The sequence below is a fragment of the Hemitrygon akajei genome, chromosome 7, assembly GCF_048418815.1.
Source record: "Hemitrygon akajei chromosome 7, sHemAka1.3, whole genome shotgun sequence".
Lineage (NCBI taxonomy): Eukaryota > Metazoa > Chordata > Chondrichthyes > Myliobatiformes > Dasyatidae > Hemitrygon > Hemitrygon akajei.
Window position 1 is genome coordinate 112793021 of NC_133130.1, and position 19468 is coordinate 112812488.

The 19468-nt window shown below is 45.3% G+C and overlaps 1 protein-coding gene across 3 annotated transcripts in view; it reads left to right on the forward strand.

Moving 5' to 3' along the window:
• The first annotated feature begins 2011 nt into the window (after positions 1-2011).
• Positions 2012-19468, forward strand: part of LOC140730813 (filamin-A-interacting protein 1-like) — a 364991-nt gene continuing 347534 nt past the window's right edge. For all 3 annotated transcript variants that reach the window (XM_073051748.1, XM_073051746.1, XM_073051747.1), the window contains exon 1: positions 2012-2431. The gene's annotated coding sequence lies outside the window, so the exon portion shown is untranslated. The remainder of the gene's footprint in view (positions 2432-19468) is intronic.

Sequence of the window (19468 nt, forward strand, 5' to 3'; positions counted from 1 at the left end):
AGACATGGCAGTGGGTATAGGTAGACATGTCAGTCTGTATAGGTAGACATGGCAGTGGGTATAGGTAGACATGGCAGTGGGTATAGGTAGACATGGGAGTCTGTATAGGTAGACATGGCAGTCTGTATAGGTAGACATGGCAGTGGGTATAGGTAGACATGGCAGTGGGTATAGGTAGACATGGCAGTGGGTATAGGTAGACATGGCAGTCTGTATAGGTAGACATGGCAGTGGGTATAGGTAGACATGGCAGTGGGTATAGGTAGACATGGCAGTGGGTATAGGTAGACATGGCAGTCTGTATAGGTAGACATGGCAGTGGGTATAGGTAGACATGGCAGTCTGTATAGGTAGACATGGCAGTCTGTATAGGTAGACATGGCAGTGGGTATAGGTAGACATGGCAGTCTGTATAGGTAGACATGGCAGTCTGTATAGGTAGACATGGCAGTGGGTATAGGTAGACATGGCAGGTTGTATAGGTAGACATGGAAGTGGGTTTAGGTAGACATGGCAGTGGGTATAGGTAGACATGGCAGTCTGTATAGGTAGACATGGCAGTCTGTATAGGTAGACATGGCAGTGGGTATAGGTAGACATGGCAGTGGGTATAGGTAGACATGGCAGTGGGTATAGGTAGACATGGCAGTCTGTATAGGTAGACATGGCAGTCTGTATAGGTAGACATGGCAGTGGGTATAGGTAGACATGGCAGTCTGTATAGGTAGACATGGCAGTCTGTATAGGTAGACATGGCAGTGGGTATAGGTAGACATGGCAGTCTGTATAGGTAGACATGGCAGTCTGTATAGGTAGACATGGCAGTGGGTATAGGTAGACATGGCAGTCTGTATAGGTAGACATGGCAGTCTGTATAGGTAGACATGGCAGTGGGTATAGGTAGACATGGCAGTCTGTATAGGTAGACATGGCAGTGGGTATAGGTAGACATGGCAGTCTGTATAGGTAGACATGGCAGTCTGTATAGGTAGACATGGCGGTGGGTATAGGTAGACATGGCAGGTTGTATAGGTAGACATGGAAGTGGGTTTAGGTAGACATGGCAGTGGGTATAGGTGCCTTGGTCTGAAGGACCACTTTCTATATGCTACTGTATAATTGTTTGAGCTGATTTACTGTACCATTCTGTACCATTTCACAGCAGTCGTCCATCAGGCGAGTGCAGGCTTATTAATTAATACATTCATACCTTCATTAAAGTTGTGGTTACCATGCCTGTGATCCAACAATAAGATTGCTGGGTGAGATTCCTGATTTGTCAGGGATTACTAGTTGACTGCCGAGTGAACCAACACAGATTGAACAGGAGCATGAATATACATTGTAATTTGGAAATAATGTGATCAGTTTCTACCGAAAGAAGTCAAGTAAATTGCAATTCCATTCATTTATTTTGCTGACAGTCCAAATGCTAGCTATCTCTGATGGTACTGGACTTCCTCTTCTGCTCTCTCTCTCTCTCTCTGACTCTTTCTCTCTCTCTCTATCTGTATGTCTCTGTCTCTCCCTTTCTGTCTATTCTGTATGTACGTCTCTCTGACTCTGCCTGTCTATATGCATGTTTCTGCCTCTCTCTCTCTCTCTCTCTGTCTGTCTGTATGTCTGTCTCTCTCATGCACACACAGAGCTTTGTGTCATCTAGCGGAAATGTTCATTCATATAAATTGCCCAAACTGCTGTGAGTTCTTGTCACTCATACAATTTACTGACACTGATTCCTTTTGCAGTCAGCTGAAGTTCTGTATTTGTGGGCAGTGTCCGTTTTTACTGATCAAATAGGTGCTGACACTAGAGGAAGGCTGCGGTACCTAAAACAGTGCTCGCATGCAGATGAAATGTTTGGCAGAAGGCCTCAGCAAGATTTCATTTCCTTCATTTTGTTCCTTCTTCCCTCAGTCTGTGACTGCAACCCTTTCCTAACTCCAAGCAGCTCAGCTGTTCTGTTGCAAAGGGAACTGCTAGAAAGTGTTCAGCTGTTGACAGACTCGACTGGCTGAGAACACAGGATAAATATAACTCAGGGGAGCTGATCCCTACATAGCCACAGTTGCCCAAGTATCCGAGGGCTGTGCGTATTAGCTCTGGCAAGCACAGCAGTGGGACTTTACACGGGAGAGCAGCAGATTTTATGTTCCAAGCTCTGACGGTCTGAAATGTAACTTGCAGTCTGTGTGAACCTTTTATGGTAGCCAGATTTATTTGAGTAAAGAAACATGCTCCTGCTCTTCTCTCCTCTACTTCCTGTATGATCTCAGCAAGTGGATTAAGGGGAACGAGGAACTCATCTTCACTGGTTCTAAAGTGCGGGAATGTCTGCCCAATCGAACTGCTTTCAAAGTCTGTGGAACAACGACACCTCTCTCCACTGAGCTTTTGTACTCTGTCGGTGCCTCGATCACTCCAGTAGCAGGTAAGTGAAGCATCTTCTCATCTCATTTGTTCGACAAAACTATATGACAAAATGTAATCAAAAATGCAGTAGCAACTTCTAACTGTGGATCATTGGCAGCAAAAACTACATTTGCCATTTATCCTAGGATGTCTCTTGTTGATGCTTGCTGTCAAACAGAATAAAATAGATTTTTCTTGTAGAATTGCTGAAACACAATAAGCCCACATAAACTAAATGTTTATTAGCGTTACGAGAATGTTTGTTTGAATAACATGGTTGGTAGGGTTATGGAGGACTATGGTCTGGGTGCAGGTCGATCGGAGTAGGCGGTGTAAATGGTTTGGCACAGACTAGATGGGCTGAAGGCCCTGTTTCTCTGCTGTACTTTTCTATGACTCTACGACTCTAATATTTGTTGGACTCAGTCTGTGTCAAAATCTGGAATAGTTCTGATGAAGTTTGAATAGTTTTGAGGCACTACTTTTAATTTTTTATACACTGAATATTTCTTCCTGTAATTTAACATCTTGCACTGTGCTACTGCTACGAAGCAACATCTCATTTCACGTGTCGGAGATAATAAACCTAATTCTGATGGCAAGTTAAGAATTCTCTTTTTATTCTTTGCATTAGCCATAATGATGACTTTGCAGTAGAACAGTTTAAATCTGCAGGGCCCACTTGCTGATACCATTTTCAGTAGCTTTAAATAAAACAATTTGTGAAAGCAGCTGTCTGAAATCTCCTTTTCCACGTGGCCTCTTTGTAATTAGGATATTTCATGGTATGTTTCTGACGTCCCTGAGACTATCACCTGAACGTCTTGCGTTGCTTTGCAGTAAGTACGCACTACAGGTACTCTGCATGCGATCGGCGTCGCAGGCTTCACCGATCTTTCCTCACATGCAGCCTTACCCAGTTCTTTGATGAGCAGCAGAAACGCTGGTCTGAGCAGATGCACCTTCTGCTCCTGGCCCTCTCCACGAGACAATTGGAAAAGCGATTATTTTCAGGCTAAGAGTTTATGTAAATCGGACCCACAGTCATACATAGCAGTCATATTACAGAATCCTGAGTCAACTCACTATCTCAAAGATTCTTTTATGGAGCTGGCAATTGTTCAGTAGTCTGAAGCAGTCAATGGTACAGTATTCACAGGGTCCATTCTTTGCTTTGCAATGGTCTTTCTCTTCTGCGTTGCTTGCAACATTAACACTATAATGCATTGTGTCACTATTGCGAATTTTTCAACTGTTATTTGGCAGCAACTTACCAGCAATGTCAGTGAGCTTTCTCACAAATATTAACTCTTTAGGTAGGTTTTTAATGCTTGTAAGCACTCTTTAAAAATCATTTTACAGAACTTCAAGCTGATGGATAAAATATGAGGCCACCCTCAGGGAGGAGGAGCAATACCTTATATTCTGTCTGGTAGTCTCCAACCTGATTACACGAGTAGGAACTCCTGTTTGTAAAAAAAAATTCCCTCCCCCCTCCTCTTTTTCTATTCCCCTTCTCTGGCCTCTTACCTCTTTTCTCCTGCCTATCACCTCCCCCGGGTCTCCTCCTCCCGTGGTCCACTCTCCTCTCCGATCAGATTCCTTGTTCTCCAGCACTTTCTCTTTCAAACCCACCCTGCTTCACCTACCACCCTCCAGCTGTCGTCCTTCCCCATTCCCACCTTTGCCCTTCCCTTTCTGCGCTGAAGGGAGGCCTTGCCCGAAACGTCGACTGCTAATGGATACTGCTGAGCCCCTCCAGCATCTTGTGGGTGTTGCTCTTGGATTTCCAGCATCTACAGAATTTCTTGAGTTTTCAATAAATAAGGTTCCTTCCAGGAAATAGCATTAGTTAACTGAATTCTGTAAGAAACAATTTTAGCACATGCCATAATATTGAGACTGCAATCCTACTTTTAACCTAATTAAGCAGATGAAGAATTGAGAATATCGATGAACTGAAGTCAACCTCCGTTACTGGGAGTGGAGTGTTCGCCTGGTATTGGAAGTCATCGCACCATCGACTGCGAGATTGCAAACGGGATTCCCTGCTGGCCATGCTGGGTCACAAAGTCCCGTGTGCTTGGGGAAGGGATGTGATAGGACAATTCACTGATGATTTGAGCTAGCTCCAGGAATTGTGAAAGTGTCAGCCATGACACCATCATCCAGGCTGACTAATTAGAGGAATCCCGGGGGAAAATGCAATCTGTAATTCTAAGAAAACTCGAATGAGGTCATCTGGTGTCTACGCTGTACAGAGTTTTGTGTTCCTGTGTTCTGTGGAGATGAGGAAGTAGTCATTCAATCAATATAATTAACAGGTTATATACATTCTTTCAACAAATATGAACTGGTAATGACTTACAAGATCAATAAAATTGACTTACTAAGTTTCCTAGCATACCCCAAAATCTGTAGCACATATATTTTAATTATCCATTAGTTGGCACTTGTTCTGCTTGTCTACCAATTTAAATAGAATTATTAATGACCTACAGTCAAGTTAAGTCAAGGCAAGTTTATTGTTGTTTAATTATATACATGAATACCGTCAAACGAGACAACGTTTCTCTGAGCCAGGGCATAAAGCACAGTGGTACACGTAACACACACTAACTTAGGAAAGTAAGAATAAAATCTACAAATACATTACTCAGAAATAGTAAAGTGCATAAATTAAATACTGTAAGGTCCAAAGCAAATTAACTGGCGGCATTTTGAAAACGATATGGCAGGGAATTCAGAAGCCTATTGGCCCGAGGGAAGAAACGGTTTCCTATCCAGACCGTTCTTGTCTTCATGGATCAGAGTCTCCTGCCTGATGGTGGAAAGTCAAAGAGGATGCTGGATGGATGGGAGGGATCTTTAATAATATGAGGGGCCCTGTTTAAGCAGCGCTCCTGATGAATGTCCCCGATAGATGGTAGAGAGACCCCTATGATCCTCTCGGCCGTTCTCTTTGAAGGTTCTCTTCTGGTCCGATGCTCAGCTGCTCCCACCCCAGATGGAGATGCAGCTTGTCAGGATGCTTTCAACGGTGCTCCTGTACAATTCAGTTAAGATGGGGAGGGCGGGAGCCTCGCTGACTTCAATCTCCTTGGGACGTGGGGTGTTGCTGTGCCTTCTTGTTCAGAGAGGTGGTATTGGGGGACCAGGTGAGGTCGTCGTGACATGAACTTGGTGCACTTAACTCTCTCTGTCTCTAAGTAGGAGCCACGTATGTGCAGAGGGGGTCAGTCTGATATACACATATTTTTATGTCCTCAGTTTAGCTGTTATCACAAATAAGAACTTGTTCATAAGCATTTCAATTCACCATATGCATGAACATGATATTAAAGATTGAATGCAAACACCAGCCATCTGTACAAAACAGCTAAGGCAGCCGGTCAAAAGGTTACGCGTATCTATCCCCAGTTGGGCCTCCTGTTTATCAGCTGTCCATCTTGATCCTAAAGTCATAAATAGCAACAGCATTAGTTCTTTCACATTCGCGCTCTTTAGTTTTTGGAAACAGAACACTTTGGCCTGTTTGCGGAGCTCCTGCCACGATGACCTGAGTCTATAAATGACACTGATGTGTCATCTATGTACATCTATTTGGTACAGTTCCCAAAGCTTTGTTCTTGTGAAAATGTATTCTTAGCAGACGCACGGGCCAGTTGCATTAAAAAGACCTCCCTTTTTTTGGGAATTGATGGCTGGCCCATAAATTGTAGGCTAAAAGAAAGACTGATGTTTAATTAATCATTTGAATGTGGCCTGTAGATTCCTCAGGGCACTTTATAGCAAATAAAGTATTTTGAATTGTAATCGCTGGAATTGTAGTAGCCAACTTGTTCAAAGCCAGCTCCACTATGACAATGACTGGATGGCCAATTTTGATATTGATAGAAGGATGGAAGCTCGCTTTAATTTCCCTGTTGTTTTTAAATGTCGGGACCTTCTGCATTCACCTGTTGAATCTGCACTCGCTGCGGCACTGTTTTGTATTTGCATTGCCCTCGGACTAGGGCTTGAACCCGCAGCTTTCTGGTTCAGAGTTGAGCATACTGCAGCTGAGCTATCTTACTGCAGGAACAGTCGCTGTAATACAAGCTCTCTCATTATTCTTCCGGTACATTCCTGTGATCAGTGACGGAAATTCAACTGCTTGTGTTTGCAATATTCTGCTTTGGTAAAGAGCATATTGCTTCTGGAGTGGATTTTAGTTTGAGGTGGGGTGGGGGGGGGGTGCACAGTAACATAGTGGCTAGCGTAACGCTTTACAGTGCCAGCGACCAGGGTTCAATTCCCGCCGGTGTCTGTCAGGAGTTTGTACCTTCTCTCCGTAACTGTGTGGGTTTCCTCCGGGTGCTCCGGTTTCCTCCCACAGTCTAAAGATGTTCGGGTTGGTAGGTCAACTGGTCATTGTATATTGTCCCTTGATTAGGCCAGGGTCAAATTGAGGGCTACTGGGTGAAACGGTTGGAAGGACCTATTCTGTGCATATTTTCATAAATAAAAATAAATTATGTTTCATCAGGCAACTGGTCCAGTTTAGCAAATACAGTCAGTTCTGCTTCATTGGGATGCATCGCGATCAGTACATTCGGTCCAATTAGGAGGCTGTCTCAATTAGCTGATGTTTCATGGAAATAGTTAAAGAGGTATAATAAAGACAAACTACCATTTAACTGAGTAACAAATTATTTTTTAAATGAACTAAAGAACAATGTAGAACACTATCAACACTACTACAGTTCTATAAAACTGTCCGTTAGTTCCTAATGGTTATGGATGGAGGAATTCATCCAGTGTATGCATTCTTTTGATTGACTGCAAATGAACAAAATCAATGTAAATAACAGACTGCCTTCAACCAATGCTATCGATGATTGCGTCCTCCAAATTTTCATTATCATTGTAACATTCAAGATGAATGCCGATACCTTCTAATTCTTCATTGTTCCTAACTTATTGAAGTGGTGATTTCAATTTCACTCCCAATTGTTTCTGGCATCTCTAAGCCTGAATACTTGAAACTGTGGTGAGCAAAACAGTTCTGAATTGTCTTAATGTTGATCTCTCTCCAATTATCAGTGACAAAAATCACTGCTTTTTGAACACAAGCATATGCAACTGGCACTATTTAAAAACTGTTTGCTGTAGAGTTGAACGGTCACACAAGTGCACACATCTGATGCTAGTTAGAAATTGTTCAGCAGTAGTCTCCTGTCCCAATTAAGCAGCATATTGTCCCAAATAAATGAAGGGAATCCTGGTTATTTTCTCGACTAGATTTTTTTTCTTTAAGAGCTGTCCTAAATAAGGAACTGCCCCAATTAACTGATGGCCCCATTAAGCAGAATCCACTGTACATGGAATTAAAGATATTGTACTGAACGGTGGTCACATCTCTATTCAGATTAGTATTCACAAGTTTCTGATACAATAATCAGTGACAGGATTGTCAGTCAATTATTGTCAGTGATTGGACTGGATAATGCACAACTATTTATCACAAAATTTAAAACCTATTAATTTATTGTCTAACTAACAATAGAGTTTGTTGATCAAATGATTGAGGGAATGAGGAAAATTGCTGTGGACCTCCAAAAGATATTTGATAAGTCATCATATAATGTGTGTGTCATTGGAGTGAAGAACATACAGTAGTTGTGACCATGGGGTGATGCGACCATGGGGTGATGTGACCATGGGGTGATGTGACCATGGGGTGATGGGATCATGGGGTGATGTGACTATGGGGTGATGTGACTATGGGGTGATGGGATCATGGGGTGATGTGACTATGGGGTGATGGGACCATGGGGTGATGTAACCATGGGGTGATGTGACTATGGGGTGATGGGACCATGGGGTGATGTAACCATGGGGTGATGTGACTATGGGGTGATGGGACCATGGGGTGATGTAACCATGGGGTGATGTGACTATGGGGTGATGGGACCATGGGGTGATGTAACCATGGGGTGATGTGACTATGGGGTGATGTGACCATGGGGTGATGGGACCATGGGGTGATGTGACTATGGGGTGATGTGACCATGGGGTGATGTGACTATGGGGTGATGCGACCATGGGGTGATGTGACCATGGGGTGATGTGACTATGGGGTGATGGGATCATGGGGTGATGTGACTATGGGGTGATGTGACTATGGGGTGATGGGTCCATGGGGTGATGGGACCATGGGGTGATGTGACTATGGGGTGATGTGACCATGGGGTGATGTGACTATGGGGTGATGTGACCATGGGGTGATGGGACCATGAGGTGATGGGACCATGGGGTGATGGGACTATGGGGTGATGTGACTATGGGGTGATGGGACCATGGGGTGATGAGATCATGGGGTGATGGGACCATGGGGTGATGTGACCATGGGGTGATAGGACCATGAGGTGATGGGACCATGGGGTGATGTGACTATGGGGTGATGGGACCATGGGGTGATGTGACCATGGGGTGATGGGACTATGGGGTGATGTGGCTATGGGGTGATGGGACCATGGGGTGATGAGATCATGGGGTGATGGGACCATGGGGTGATGTGACCATGGGGTGATAGGACCATGAGGTGATGGGACCATGGGGTGATGTGACTATGGGGTGATGGGACCATGAGGTGATGGGACCATGGGGTGATGTGACTATGGGGTGATGTGACCATGGGGTGATGGGACCATGGGGTGATGTGACTATGGGGTGATAGGACCATGAGGTGATGGGACCATGGGGTGATGTGACCATGGGGTGATAGGACCATGAGGTGATGGGACCATGGGGTGATGTGACTATGGGGTGATGGGACCATGAGGTGATGGGACCATGGGGTGATGTGACTATGGGGTGATGTGACCATGGGGTGATGGGACCATGGGGTGATGTGACTATGGGGTGATAGGACCATGAGGTGATGGGACCATGGGGTGATGTGACCATGGGGTGATAGGACCATGAGGTGATGGGACCATGGGGTGATGTGACTATGGGGTGCTGGGACCATGAGGTGATGGGACCATGGGGTGATGTGACTATGGGGTGATGTGACCATGGGGTGATGGGACCATGGGGTGATGTGACCATGGGGTGATGGGATCATGGGGTGATGTGACTATGGGGTGATGTGACCATGGGGTGATGTGACCATGGGGTGATGGGACCATGGGGTGATGTGACTATGGGGTGATGTGACTATGGGGTGATGGGACCATGGGGTGATGTGACCATGGGGTGATGGGACTATGGGGTGATGGGATCATGGGGTGATGTGACTATGGGGTGATGGGACCATGGGGTGATGTGACTATGGGGTGATGTGACCATGGGGTGATGGCTAAGTAACAGGAATCGGAGTTGAAAAAGCTGGCAGAAGTTTGTGACTTGGATGTGAGGAAGGCCCACAGTTGTGTTCCTTTGGAGCCTGTACCACGACATCTGATTTTTTTCTCATGGTCTTTTGCCCATCAACTTCTTTCTATATTACATCCTCAAATACTTGACTCCTCTGTCAGTAAAAATAGTTTGTCTTTATCTATTCTGTCATGATTTTAAATGGCTCTATCAGATCTTCAGATAGCTAGAAATGTCTCAGAGAGTTACTCCAATCTATCCACAGAACCGAAGACCCTCATCCACAGTATCATTTCTGCACCGTCTTCCCTGAAGGGCAGCCCACGAGAGCAGAGGGAGAGAGGGGAGAGAGTGGTATAAAGTAGACAGTGAGGATAAGAGTGTAGATTGAGAAGCTGTAAATATAAAGAGAAAGAGTCAATGAGAGCAGAGGGAGGGAGCTACAGCAAGCTCAGTCTGTAGTATGATGATACTGCTAAAGCATGTAAATGTTTGACAGTAATTGTGATTAAGTTTGAAGGTGACCTCCAGCAATTAACTAAATTTTAATCACTAAGCACTCCCATTAGTAAAGAAGTTAATTTGATCAACTCTACACTGATCAATTAATTAAATCAATACAGAGACAGGATAGGAAATTTGTAGTACATCATAGGAGACTTTAACTTACAGAGCAGCCGATCAAAATAAATTGGCAATAATACCCCGGAGGATAAACTCTAGAAACGTGAACAGATTTTTTTTGTATGTCATTCATTAAGAGAGCAAGCAGTCCTGAAAAGGGATAGGTTCATAATTGTATTGTGCAGGGTCGGTTGGGGAAGAGTGATTGTAACATGATGGATAGTTTAAAATCCAGTAAATGTGTGACAAACATAAAAAGTGGACTGAAGCAACCAGTGCAAGTAGTAAAAAGAAAAAATGTTAAGGAATATGTAAATCCTTTACATTCAGAAATGTGATTATCTATGAGATACCATTTCCAATCCCTTTCCAATTCAACTCCAGTCCTATATGTTTTTCTCCTTTCCATACCCCTCCCCTTCAGAACCCCAGTATCCATGTTTGTTCCTCTCCCTCTCATGGTTTCATCCACCTACCACCCGTCTATTTTACACTCTCTGGTCAAGATGGCGTCAGCAAGCAACGATTCCTCAGGCAACATCTTCCAGGTAGTCAGTTTTTCTACATCTTCTACTTATTCTTTTTATCTCAATTGCATTTCCGAAGCTGTTGAAGCCTGTGATTTACGGTCTGGAGTTCGACTGGTTTTTGCAAGCACTCTGCCGACCCTGAGAAAACTCCGAGAGAGAAACACAAGCGTGACTTACTACAAGAAGCTCAGAGATGATCGACTACGTTTCTCACTGACTATAACGTCAACGATGTTTGAAACATTCAGGCTAATGTGGAGGAGAATGTGTGGTTGAATGGATGCTCTCCCCAGAAGGCCATTGGGTTCGAGTCGCTCTCCTCGGAGAGTCTGCTGGGTTTGAGTTGCTCTCCTCGGAGAGTCTGCTGGGTTCCAGTCGCTCTCCTCGGAGAGTCTGCTGGGTTCGAGTCGCTCTCCTCGGAGAGTCTGCTGGGTTCGAGTCGCTCTCCTCGGAGAGTCTGCTGGGTTCCAGTCGCTCTCCTCGGAAAGGCTGCTGGGTTCCAGTCACTCTCCTCGGAGAGTCTGCTGGGTTCCAGTCGCTCTCCTCGGAGAGTCTGCTGGGTTCGAGTCGCTATCCTTGGAGAGTCTGCTGGGTTCGAGTCCCTCTCCTCGGAGAGTCTGCTGGGTTCGAGTCGCTCTCCTCGGAGAGTCTGCTGGGTTTGAGTCGCTCTCCTTGGAAAGGCTGCTGGGTTTGAGTCGCTATCCTCGGAGAGTCTGCTGGGTTTGAGTCGCTGTCCTCGGAGAGTCTGCTGGGTTCGAGTCGCTCTCCTTGGAGAGTCTGCAGGGTTCGAGTCACTCTCCTTGATGCCCTCGGAGATGAGATTGAAATTCTGAGATTTATGGATTGAATTATAGTTGAAACTAACCTGCAAAAGGATCATATTGGCCTCTTTCAGTTCTATGTTTTCGCCCATTCTTTCTTGTTGCCGATTGTTGGGCTGGGGGTTTGGGGTTTGAGGTTACTATTGCAATTTTTTCCCCTTTTGTGTGAAATATTAGTTCTTTTGCAAGGGAGGGTGATGGGGTTGGATGTTACTGTCACTGTTTTCTGGGTGGGTGATCTGTTAGATTTTGTGCAAGGGAGAGGTTGGGGAGTTTGGGGTTTGTGAGTTTTTACGCGTGTGTGTGTGTGTGTGTGTGTGTGCGTGCGTGCGTGCGTGCGTGCGTGCGTGCGTGCGTGCGTGCGTGCGTGCGTGCGTGCGTGTGTGTGTGTGTGTGTGTGAGAGAGAGAGTGTGAGAGTGGAGGGAGGTTGGGGTTGACGTATTTCTCCATGGTTTTTTCTGTATTTCATGACTATCTGGAGAAGACAAATCTCAGAGACGCGTTCTGCATACATACTTTGATAATAAATGAACCTTTGGACTCTCTCCATTGAGCTCTTGTTCCATCAGTTTTCACCTCTGTCCTGTTGACAACGTTCTGTAGTGATAGCCCTTTAAGTTCCTGTTCCAACAGCTGCATCCAACCTCCACCTCACCTCACCACTCGATCTTTTCTTTTGTCTACCTCCACTTGTATCCTTTAGTCCCTCTTCATCCTCTCACCTCCCCTATGCAGCTTCACCTGCCCATCATCCTTCAGCCCTCCTTAGACTAGCAATTACCTGCTGGCTGCATCTCACCTCTTCCTCTTTACCTTTCCTCTCTTCTCTCAGTTCCGATCCATGGCTTTGACCCGAAATGTCAACAATTCCAGTTCCTTTTGCAGGTTGTTTAGAATCGGGAACAAAGCGATGGCAGTGCGAATGAAGAAGTACAGTGTGTGTCGTCTCTGTTTTCACAGAGGACACAAGCAGCTTCCCGGCAACGCCAGGGAGCCAGGGGTCCAATTAAGAGAAGGAACGAAAGGAAATTAGTAAGAAGAAAATGCTGGTGAAATGAAAGCACTGAAAACCACCAAAGCAGACGGTGTGTTAAAGTATTAAAAGTAATTTGCTGTGGAATGGTTCCTACAGGTTGGAGGCTGGCAATGTAATCCCCAGCATTAAACAAAAATGTAGGAGAGAGAGAGAGAGAGAGAGAGAGAGGGAGAGAGAGAGAGAGAGAGAGTAGTGCTCTTTCTTTGCACTACTTAATTCAATTTTTTGATGTATTTTTGTCGTAAATTATATTTTTATGATTATGTAATGCTGGCACAAAACAACAAATTCCATGACATATCCAAGTTCAAAGTAAATGTTATTGTCAAGGTACATATATGTCAGCAAATACAAGCCTGAGATACATTTTCCTGCGGGCATACTCAGCTAATCTATAGAATAGTAACTATAACAGGATCAATGAAAGATTAACCAGAAGACACCAAATGGTGCAAATGCAAATATAAATCAATAACAATAAATAGCAAGTGAAGTAATTGGTTGTAGGAACATTCCAGTGATAGGGCAGGTGAGTGTAGTTGTCCTCTTTTATTCAAAAGCCTGATGGTTGAGGGGTAGTAACTGTTCCTGAACCTGGTGGTGTGAGTCCTGAGGCTCCTGTACATTCTACCTGATGGCAGCAGTGAGAAGAGAGCATGGCCTGGGTGGTGAGGATCTCTGATGATGGATGCTGTTTTCCTATGAAAGGGTTCCATGTAGATGTGCTCAATGGTTGGGAGGGCTTTACCCGTGATGCACTGGGCCAAATCCACTACCTTCTGTAGGATTTTTTGTTTAAAGACATTGGTGTTTCCATTTTTGTTGCCAGTAATATTAAAACTGATACAGATTCTGATTTTGACTGGTTAACCTCAGTAGATGGATCAGTAGATGGGTAAACCCTCAAGGCTGTTATAATTAATATAGGACAGTATATGTAGGAAGTATTAATGAGATTAGACAAATTCGGCAAGAAAGAAAATCCGTGTTTGATAAACCAACCGGAGATTTTACTTTGTGGATTTAACTGGTAGAATAGAGAGGATGTGGGGTATTTGACTTTTCAGAACTTCAATAAACTTCCACACAAGATCGGTGTACAAAGCTGAAAAAGCAGGTCATTTTTGGTGACTAGTGAGTTATCAATAGTCCCAACCACTCTCAATGTATATGAAAATGAGGGAACCAAAAATAATATTTCTAATTTTTCTAAAGACAAGAAATTAGTTGGAATAATGAATTTTGAGCAGGTTGCAAAGTCTTCAAAGCATTTTACACACATCGGGTGAATGGGCAAATACATTAAGCATGGATACATAAAATATTGTTCATATTGGCAGAATAAACAAGGCTATTTAACAGTTGGAGAATGGGAGAGGTTGTTGACCTAAGGATTTGGGTGTCCCACTTCTCCTGCTGCTGTACGCCAGCAGGCTGATGTAGCAAGCAGTTAACACTTCAGCTTCCAGTGTAGCTTCCGTGCAGATTTGGGGATTGTGTCCCTTTCCCCAAGATCAAGAAAATGTTTATAAAGAACAGCATTTATTCCAGTGTAGTTAGGTGCTTAGGGTCTGCACTGCACTGCCCAGGGCATTAATGGAGGCAGATTCAATTGTAGTGTTGAAAAGGGTACTTAACTACCGTAGGCTGGGAACAGGTGGTTCAGCCCATGATGTTGTGTCAAAATAATTAAACCTTATTAAACCTTTAACTAAATGAATCCCTCCTGCCTACACGATCTCTATTCTCTCCACATTAATGTGCCTATCAAAGAGTTTCTTAAAACCTCCATTGTATTTTCCCTAATACCAAGCACATTCCAGACACATTCTATTTCTTGTGTGTAAAAAAAAATACAAGACCCTTTGTCAGGACTGATGAAGGGTCTCATCCTGAAACGCTGACAGTTTATTCCCCTCCACAGATGCTGCCTGACCTGCTGAGCTGCTCCGGCATTTTGTGTTTGTGTGTGTGTGTGTGGACGTGCTTGGGCCGGTGTCTGCAAATCAATATCCCATTTTAAGCACGCAAATTAAAAAAAAAAGAGTTTTCGGACTTAACATGGCAGCTACAATCAGGGAAAATCCAACCTCAGAAGTGGCAATAGTGAGCATTCTTGTGTGAGGGTAAAAATGAACAGGTATCAGTGAGAACAAGGAGGCAAACTGTGACCGATACCATCGTTTGACTTGCGCTTGAACTCGCAAACGCCGAGATGTGTTATTCATGACAACTGCCATTTAAACACTAAAAATATGTTTCTCCATGCCAGAAGTCATTGGGTCATGTTTTTAAATAATGTTTTGGAACGTTTTGACAAAGGAGTAAACTGCTTTGTATAGTAGAGAGGCGAATGCCAATATTCCTAATTTGTCCAGAAGTTTTTAGAGATTCAAATGTGTTCTACACAATCCACATATGGAGTGACAAATGCTCCTCACTCTTGCTTTCATCTCATTTATCTTGGAGGCACTAACACTGCACATCAGAGATTGTGAAGCTCTGTTATCTGGCCAACGGAGTGGAAGGGGGAACTGCAAAGGGAGCCCATGTTAGGATCATGATGCACGGTCCGTGAAACAAAAAGCTTGGGACTGGAGCATTAGAATATAGACTCATGGAGCACCACAGCACAGAAACAGGCCTTTCAGCCCATCTAGTCTGTACTGAACTATTATTCTGCCTAGTCCCCTCACCCTCCAACACATCATTCTCCACCACTTCTGCCATCTCCAAAGGGATCTTACCACAAAAAATATCTTTACCACCAACCTACACCCCTCAACTTTCCACAGGTATTACTCCTCCGTTACTTCCTTATCCATTCGCCACTAATCTCCCTCCCAGCACTTATCCCCACAAGTGGCCAAAGAGCTGCACCTGCCCATTCACCTCCATTCAGAGCACCTTCCAGGTGAGGCATCGCTTCACCTGCGAATCTGCTGGGGTCGTCTATTGTGTCCGGTGCTCCCGATATGGCCTCCTCTACCCTGGTGAGACCCATCGCAAATTGCTTCATCTGGCACCTCCACTCCATTCGCCAAAAGCAGGATCTGCTGGTGGCCAAACGTTATAATTCCAACATATTCCTCTTGTACCATGATGAGGCCACACTCAGGGTGGAGGAGCAACACCTTATATTCTGTCAGAGCAACTTCCAACCTGATGGCATGAGTATCGATTTCTCGTTCCAGGTTGAAAAAGTTTACCTCACCTACCCCCTTCTTCTCTTCCCCATTCTGGCCTCTCACCTGCCTATCAGCTCCCCTGGGTCCCCTCCTCCTTCCCTTTCTCCTGTGGTCCACTCTCTTCTCCTCTCAGATTCCTCCTTCCCTAGCCCTTTATCTTTCCTACCCACCTGGCTTCATCTATCACCTTCTAGCTATCCACCCCACCTTTTTTAATTCTGCCATTTTTCCCCTTTCATTCCACTCCTGATAAATGCAAGCTGTTTGTTCATTTCCATAGAGGCTGTCGAGTTCCTCTTGTGTTTTGTGGGCATTGGCTTGGATTTCTAGCATCTGCAGAATTTCTCCTGTTTATAACCCGTGCCTGGACCATCTCCTTCCATACCCCTCCCACCAATGCACCTATCCCAATTTCTCTTAAGCATCGAAATCGAACCTGCATCCCAACTTCCGCTGGCAGCTCTTTCCACAGTCTCTCCTCCTTCTGAGTAAAGACGTTCCCCCTCAGTTTCACCCTTCACCCTTAACCCATGACCTCTAGTTCCAGCTTCACTCAACCTCAGTGGAAAAAGTCTGCTTGCATTTACCCCATCTCTACCCCTCATAATTTTATATACAGTTCCTCTATCAAATCTCCACTCATTCCCTTACGCTCCAGGGAATAAAATCCTAACCTATCCAACCTTTCCCGGTGACTCAGGTCCTCTGGTTCCAGCACCATCCTGGTAAACTTTCTCAGTGCTCTTTAATTCACATTGATATTTCTCCTGTAGGGAGGTGACCAGAATTTCAATGGCACACAGCGCAATAGTAGCCGTTTGTGTCATAGTGAGGCCATCACCAGGTTGTAACTGCTTCTGTTCCTGAGCATTGTTCCTAATCAGAACAGTCTGTACGTTACTGATAAACTGCGGGAGAGCTTGTTGGTGCGAGGTGACTGGCCTCCGGCGGGTGTCGTTGACGCTGTGAGTGAATAACTCCGCCTAGCATTCCCAGCTCCGCTCCGCTCCACCCAGCCCCCCACTGTTGTGGTTTGTGTGGGAGGAGAAGGCACACAAAAATGCCCTCCTCCCACCTGTACAAGGCACAAACAGTCCCACACTGAGCAAGAAATCCATCCCCCTGCATCCTGCTGGTTTTCTAAAAGCTTGTTTGTATGTAGAGTGTTGTGCAGAAGCCAGGCACGTGTACACAGTGAGGGTGCCTGAGACTTTCGCATAGTACTGTATTTGTCAACGTGGAGCGGAGAGCAAGTTTGTAAATTTGGCAGGGGCAAAGTCCGTAAGACCATAAGAGTAGAAGTAGGTCATTTGGCCCATCAAGTCTGTTCCACCATTCAATCATGGGTTGATCCAATTCTTCCAGTCATCCCCACTCCCCTGCCTTCACCCCATACCCTTTGATGCCCTGGCTGATCAAGAATCTATCTATCTCTGCCTTGAATACACCCAATGACTTGGCCTCCACAGCTGCTTGTGGCAACAAATTCCACAGATTTACCACCCTCTGACTAAAGTAATTTCTCCGCATTTCAGTTCTAAAAGGACGTCCTTCAACCTGAAGTCTTGCCCTCTGGTCCTAGAATCCCCTATCATGGGAAATAACTTCACCACATCTAATCTGTTCAGGCCTTTTAACATTTGGAATGTTTTTATCAGATCCCCGTCATTCTCCTGAACTCCAGGGAATACAGCCCAAGAGCTGCCAGACGTTCCTCATACGGTAACCCTTTCATTCCTGGAATCATTCTCGCGAATCTTGAACCCTCCCTAATGTCAGTATATCCTTCCTAAAATAAGGAGCCCAAAACTGCACACGATACTCCAAGTGTGGTCTCACGAGTGCCTTACAGAGCCTGAAGAGCTCATCCCTAAAGATGCTGGGACGTTGAGGGTGGTGTGCCGTGGGTGGAGTGTGGGACAGGTGGCAGAGAAGGATTGCCAAGGGAGGGGGGTGGAACAGGTGCAGACATACTCAGCCCTCAGACACCAAGCAAGGACATTTGATTCCAAGCAATTGTTTTCTTTGATCATTACAGAATGTCCTTCTGATGCCTCCTGCATCCTCCTCTCTCCCTTCCCCTTTCCTTAACCACGATTCCTCTCTCCCTTCCCCTTTCCTTAACCACGATTCCCCTCTCCCTTCCAATTTCCTTAACCACGATTCCTCTCTCCCTTCCCCTTTCCTTAACCACGATTCCTCTCTCCCTTCCCCTTTCCTTAACCACGATTCCCCTCTCCCTTCCCCTTTCCTTAACCACGATTCCCCTCTCCCTTCCCCTTTCCTTAACCACGATTCCCCTCTCCCTTCCCCTTTCCTTAACCACGATTCCCCTCTCCCTTCCCCTTTCCTTAACCACGATTCCCCTCTCCCTTCCCCTTTCCTTAACCACGATCCCCCTCTCCCTTCCCCTTTCCTTAACCACGATTCCCTTCTCCCTGTCCCTTTCCTTAACCACGATTCCCCTCTCCCTGTCCCTTTCCTTAACCACGATTCCTCTCTCCCTGTCCCTTTCCTTAACCACGATTCCCCTCTCCCTGTCCCTTTCCTTAACCACGATTCCCCTCTCCCTGTCCCTTTCCTTAACCACGATTCCCTTCTCCCTGTCCCTTTCCTTAACCACAATTCCCCTCTCCCTTCCCCTTTCCTTAACCACGATTCCCCTCTCCCTGTCCCTTTCCTTAACCATGATTCCCCTCTCCCTGTCCCTTTCCTTAACCACGATTCCCCTCTCCCTTCCCCTTTCCTTAACCACGATTCCCCTCTCCCTTCCCCTTTCCTTAGCCACGATTCCCCTCTCCCTTCCCCTTTCCTTAGCCACGATTCCCCTCTCCCTTCCCCTTTCCTTAGCCACGATTCCCCTCTCCCTGTCCCTTTCCTTAACCACGATTCCCCTCTCCCTCTCCCTTTCCCACTCTCAGTCCACAACAGAGACCCATATCAGAATCAGGTTTATCATCACTCACATATGTCATTAAATTTGTTTTTGATTTGGCAGCAGTACAGTGCAATGCATGAAGTTATTACACTACTGCGGAGAACAGTAGGCACCTGAGCACCATATATATATATATGTGTGTGAGTTTGTGTGTGTGCACTAGAGACCTTTGCCACAGTACTTCATAACCCATGGAAGATCTGTGATTTGTTTAGGACAGTAAACCATTTCTAGGTGCTTCAGAGGAAGGAAGCCAAGCAAAACTTGATGCTGAAGTGTGCCTCTGAGGTGTTAGTTCAAATAACCGAATGGCTGATTCAGGGGAGAGATTGATGAGCCGTCATGGAGCAGGGAGGGGGACCCGTGTCAATTCAGGGCTCGGGGGGTTTAATATCTGGCTCAGTCAGGAGGCCAGAATAAAAGGAAATCTGGGGTTTTGGAAGATTGTAGGGCTGGAGAAGTTTACAGAGTTAAAGGAGAGAAAAGCCAGAGAAGGATTTGAAGACAGGAATGAGAGTTTAAGCCTGGCATTACCAAACTGGGAGCATCAGTAGGC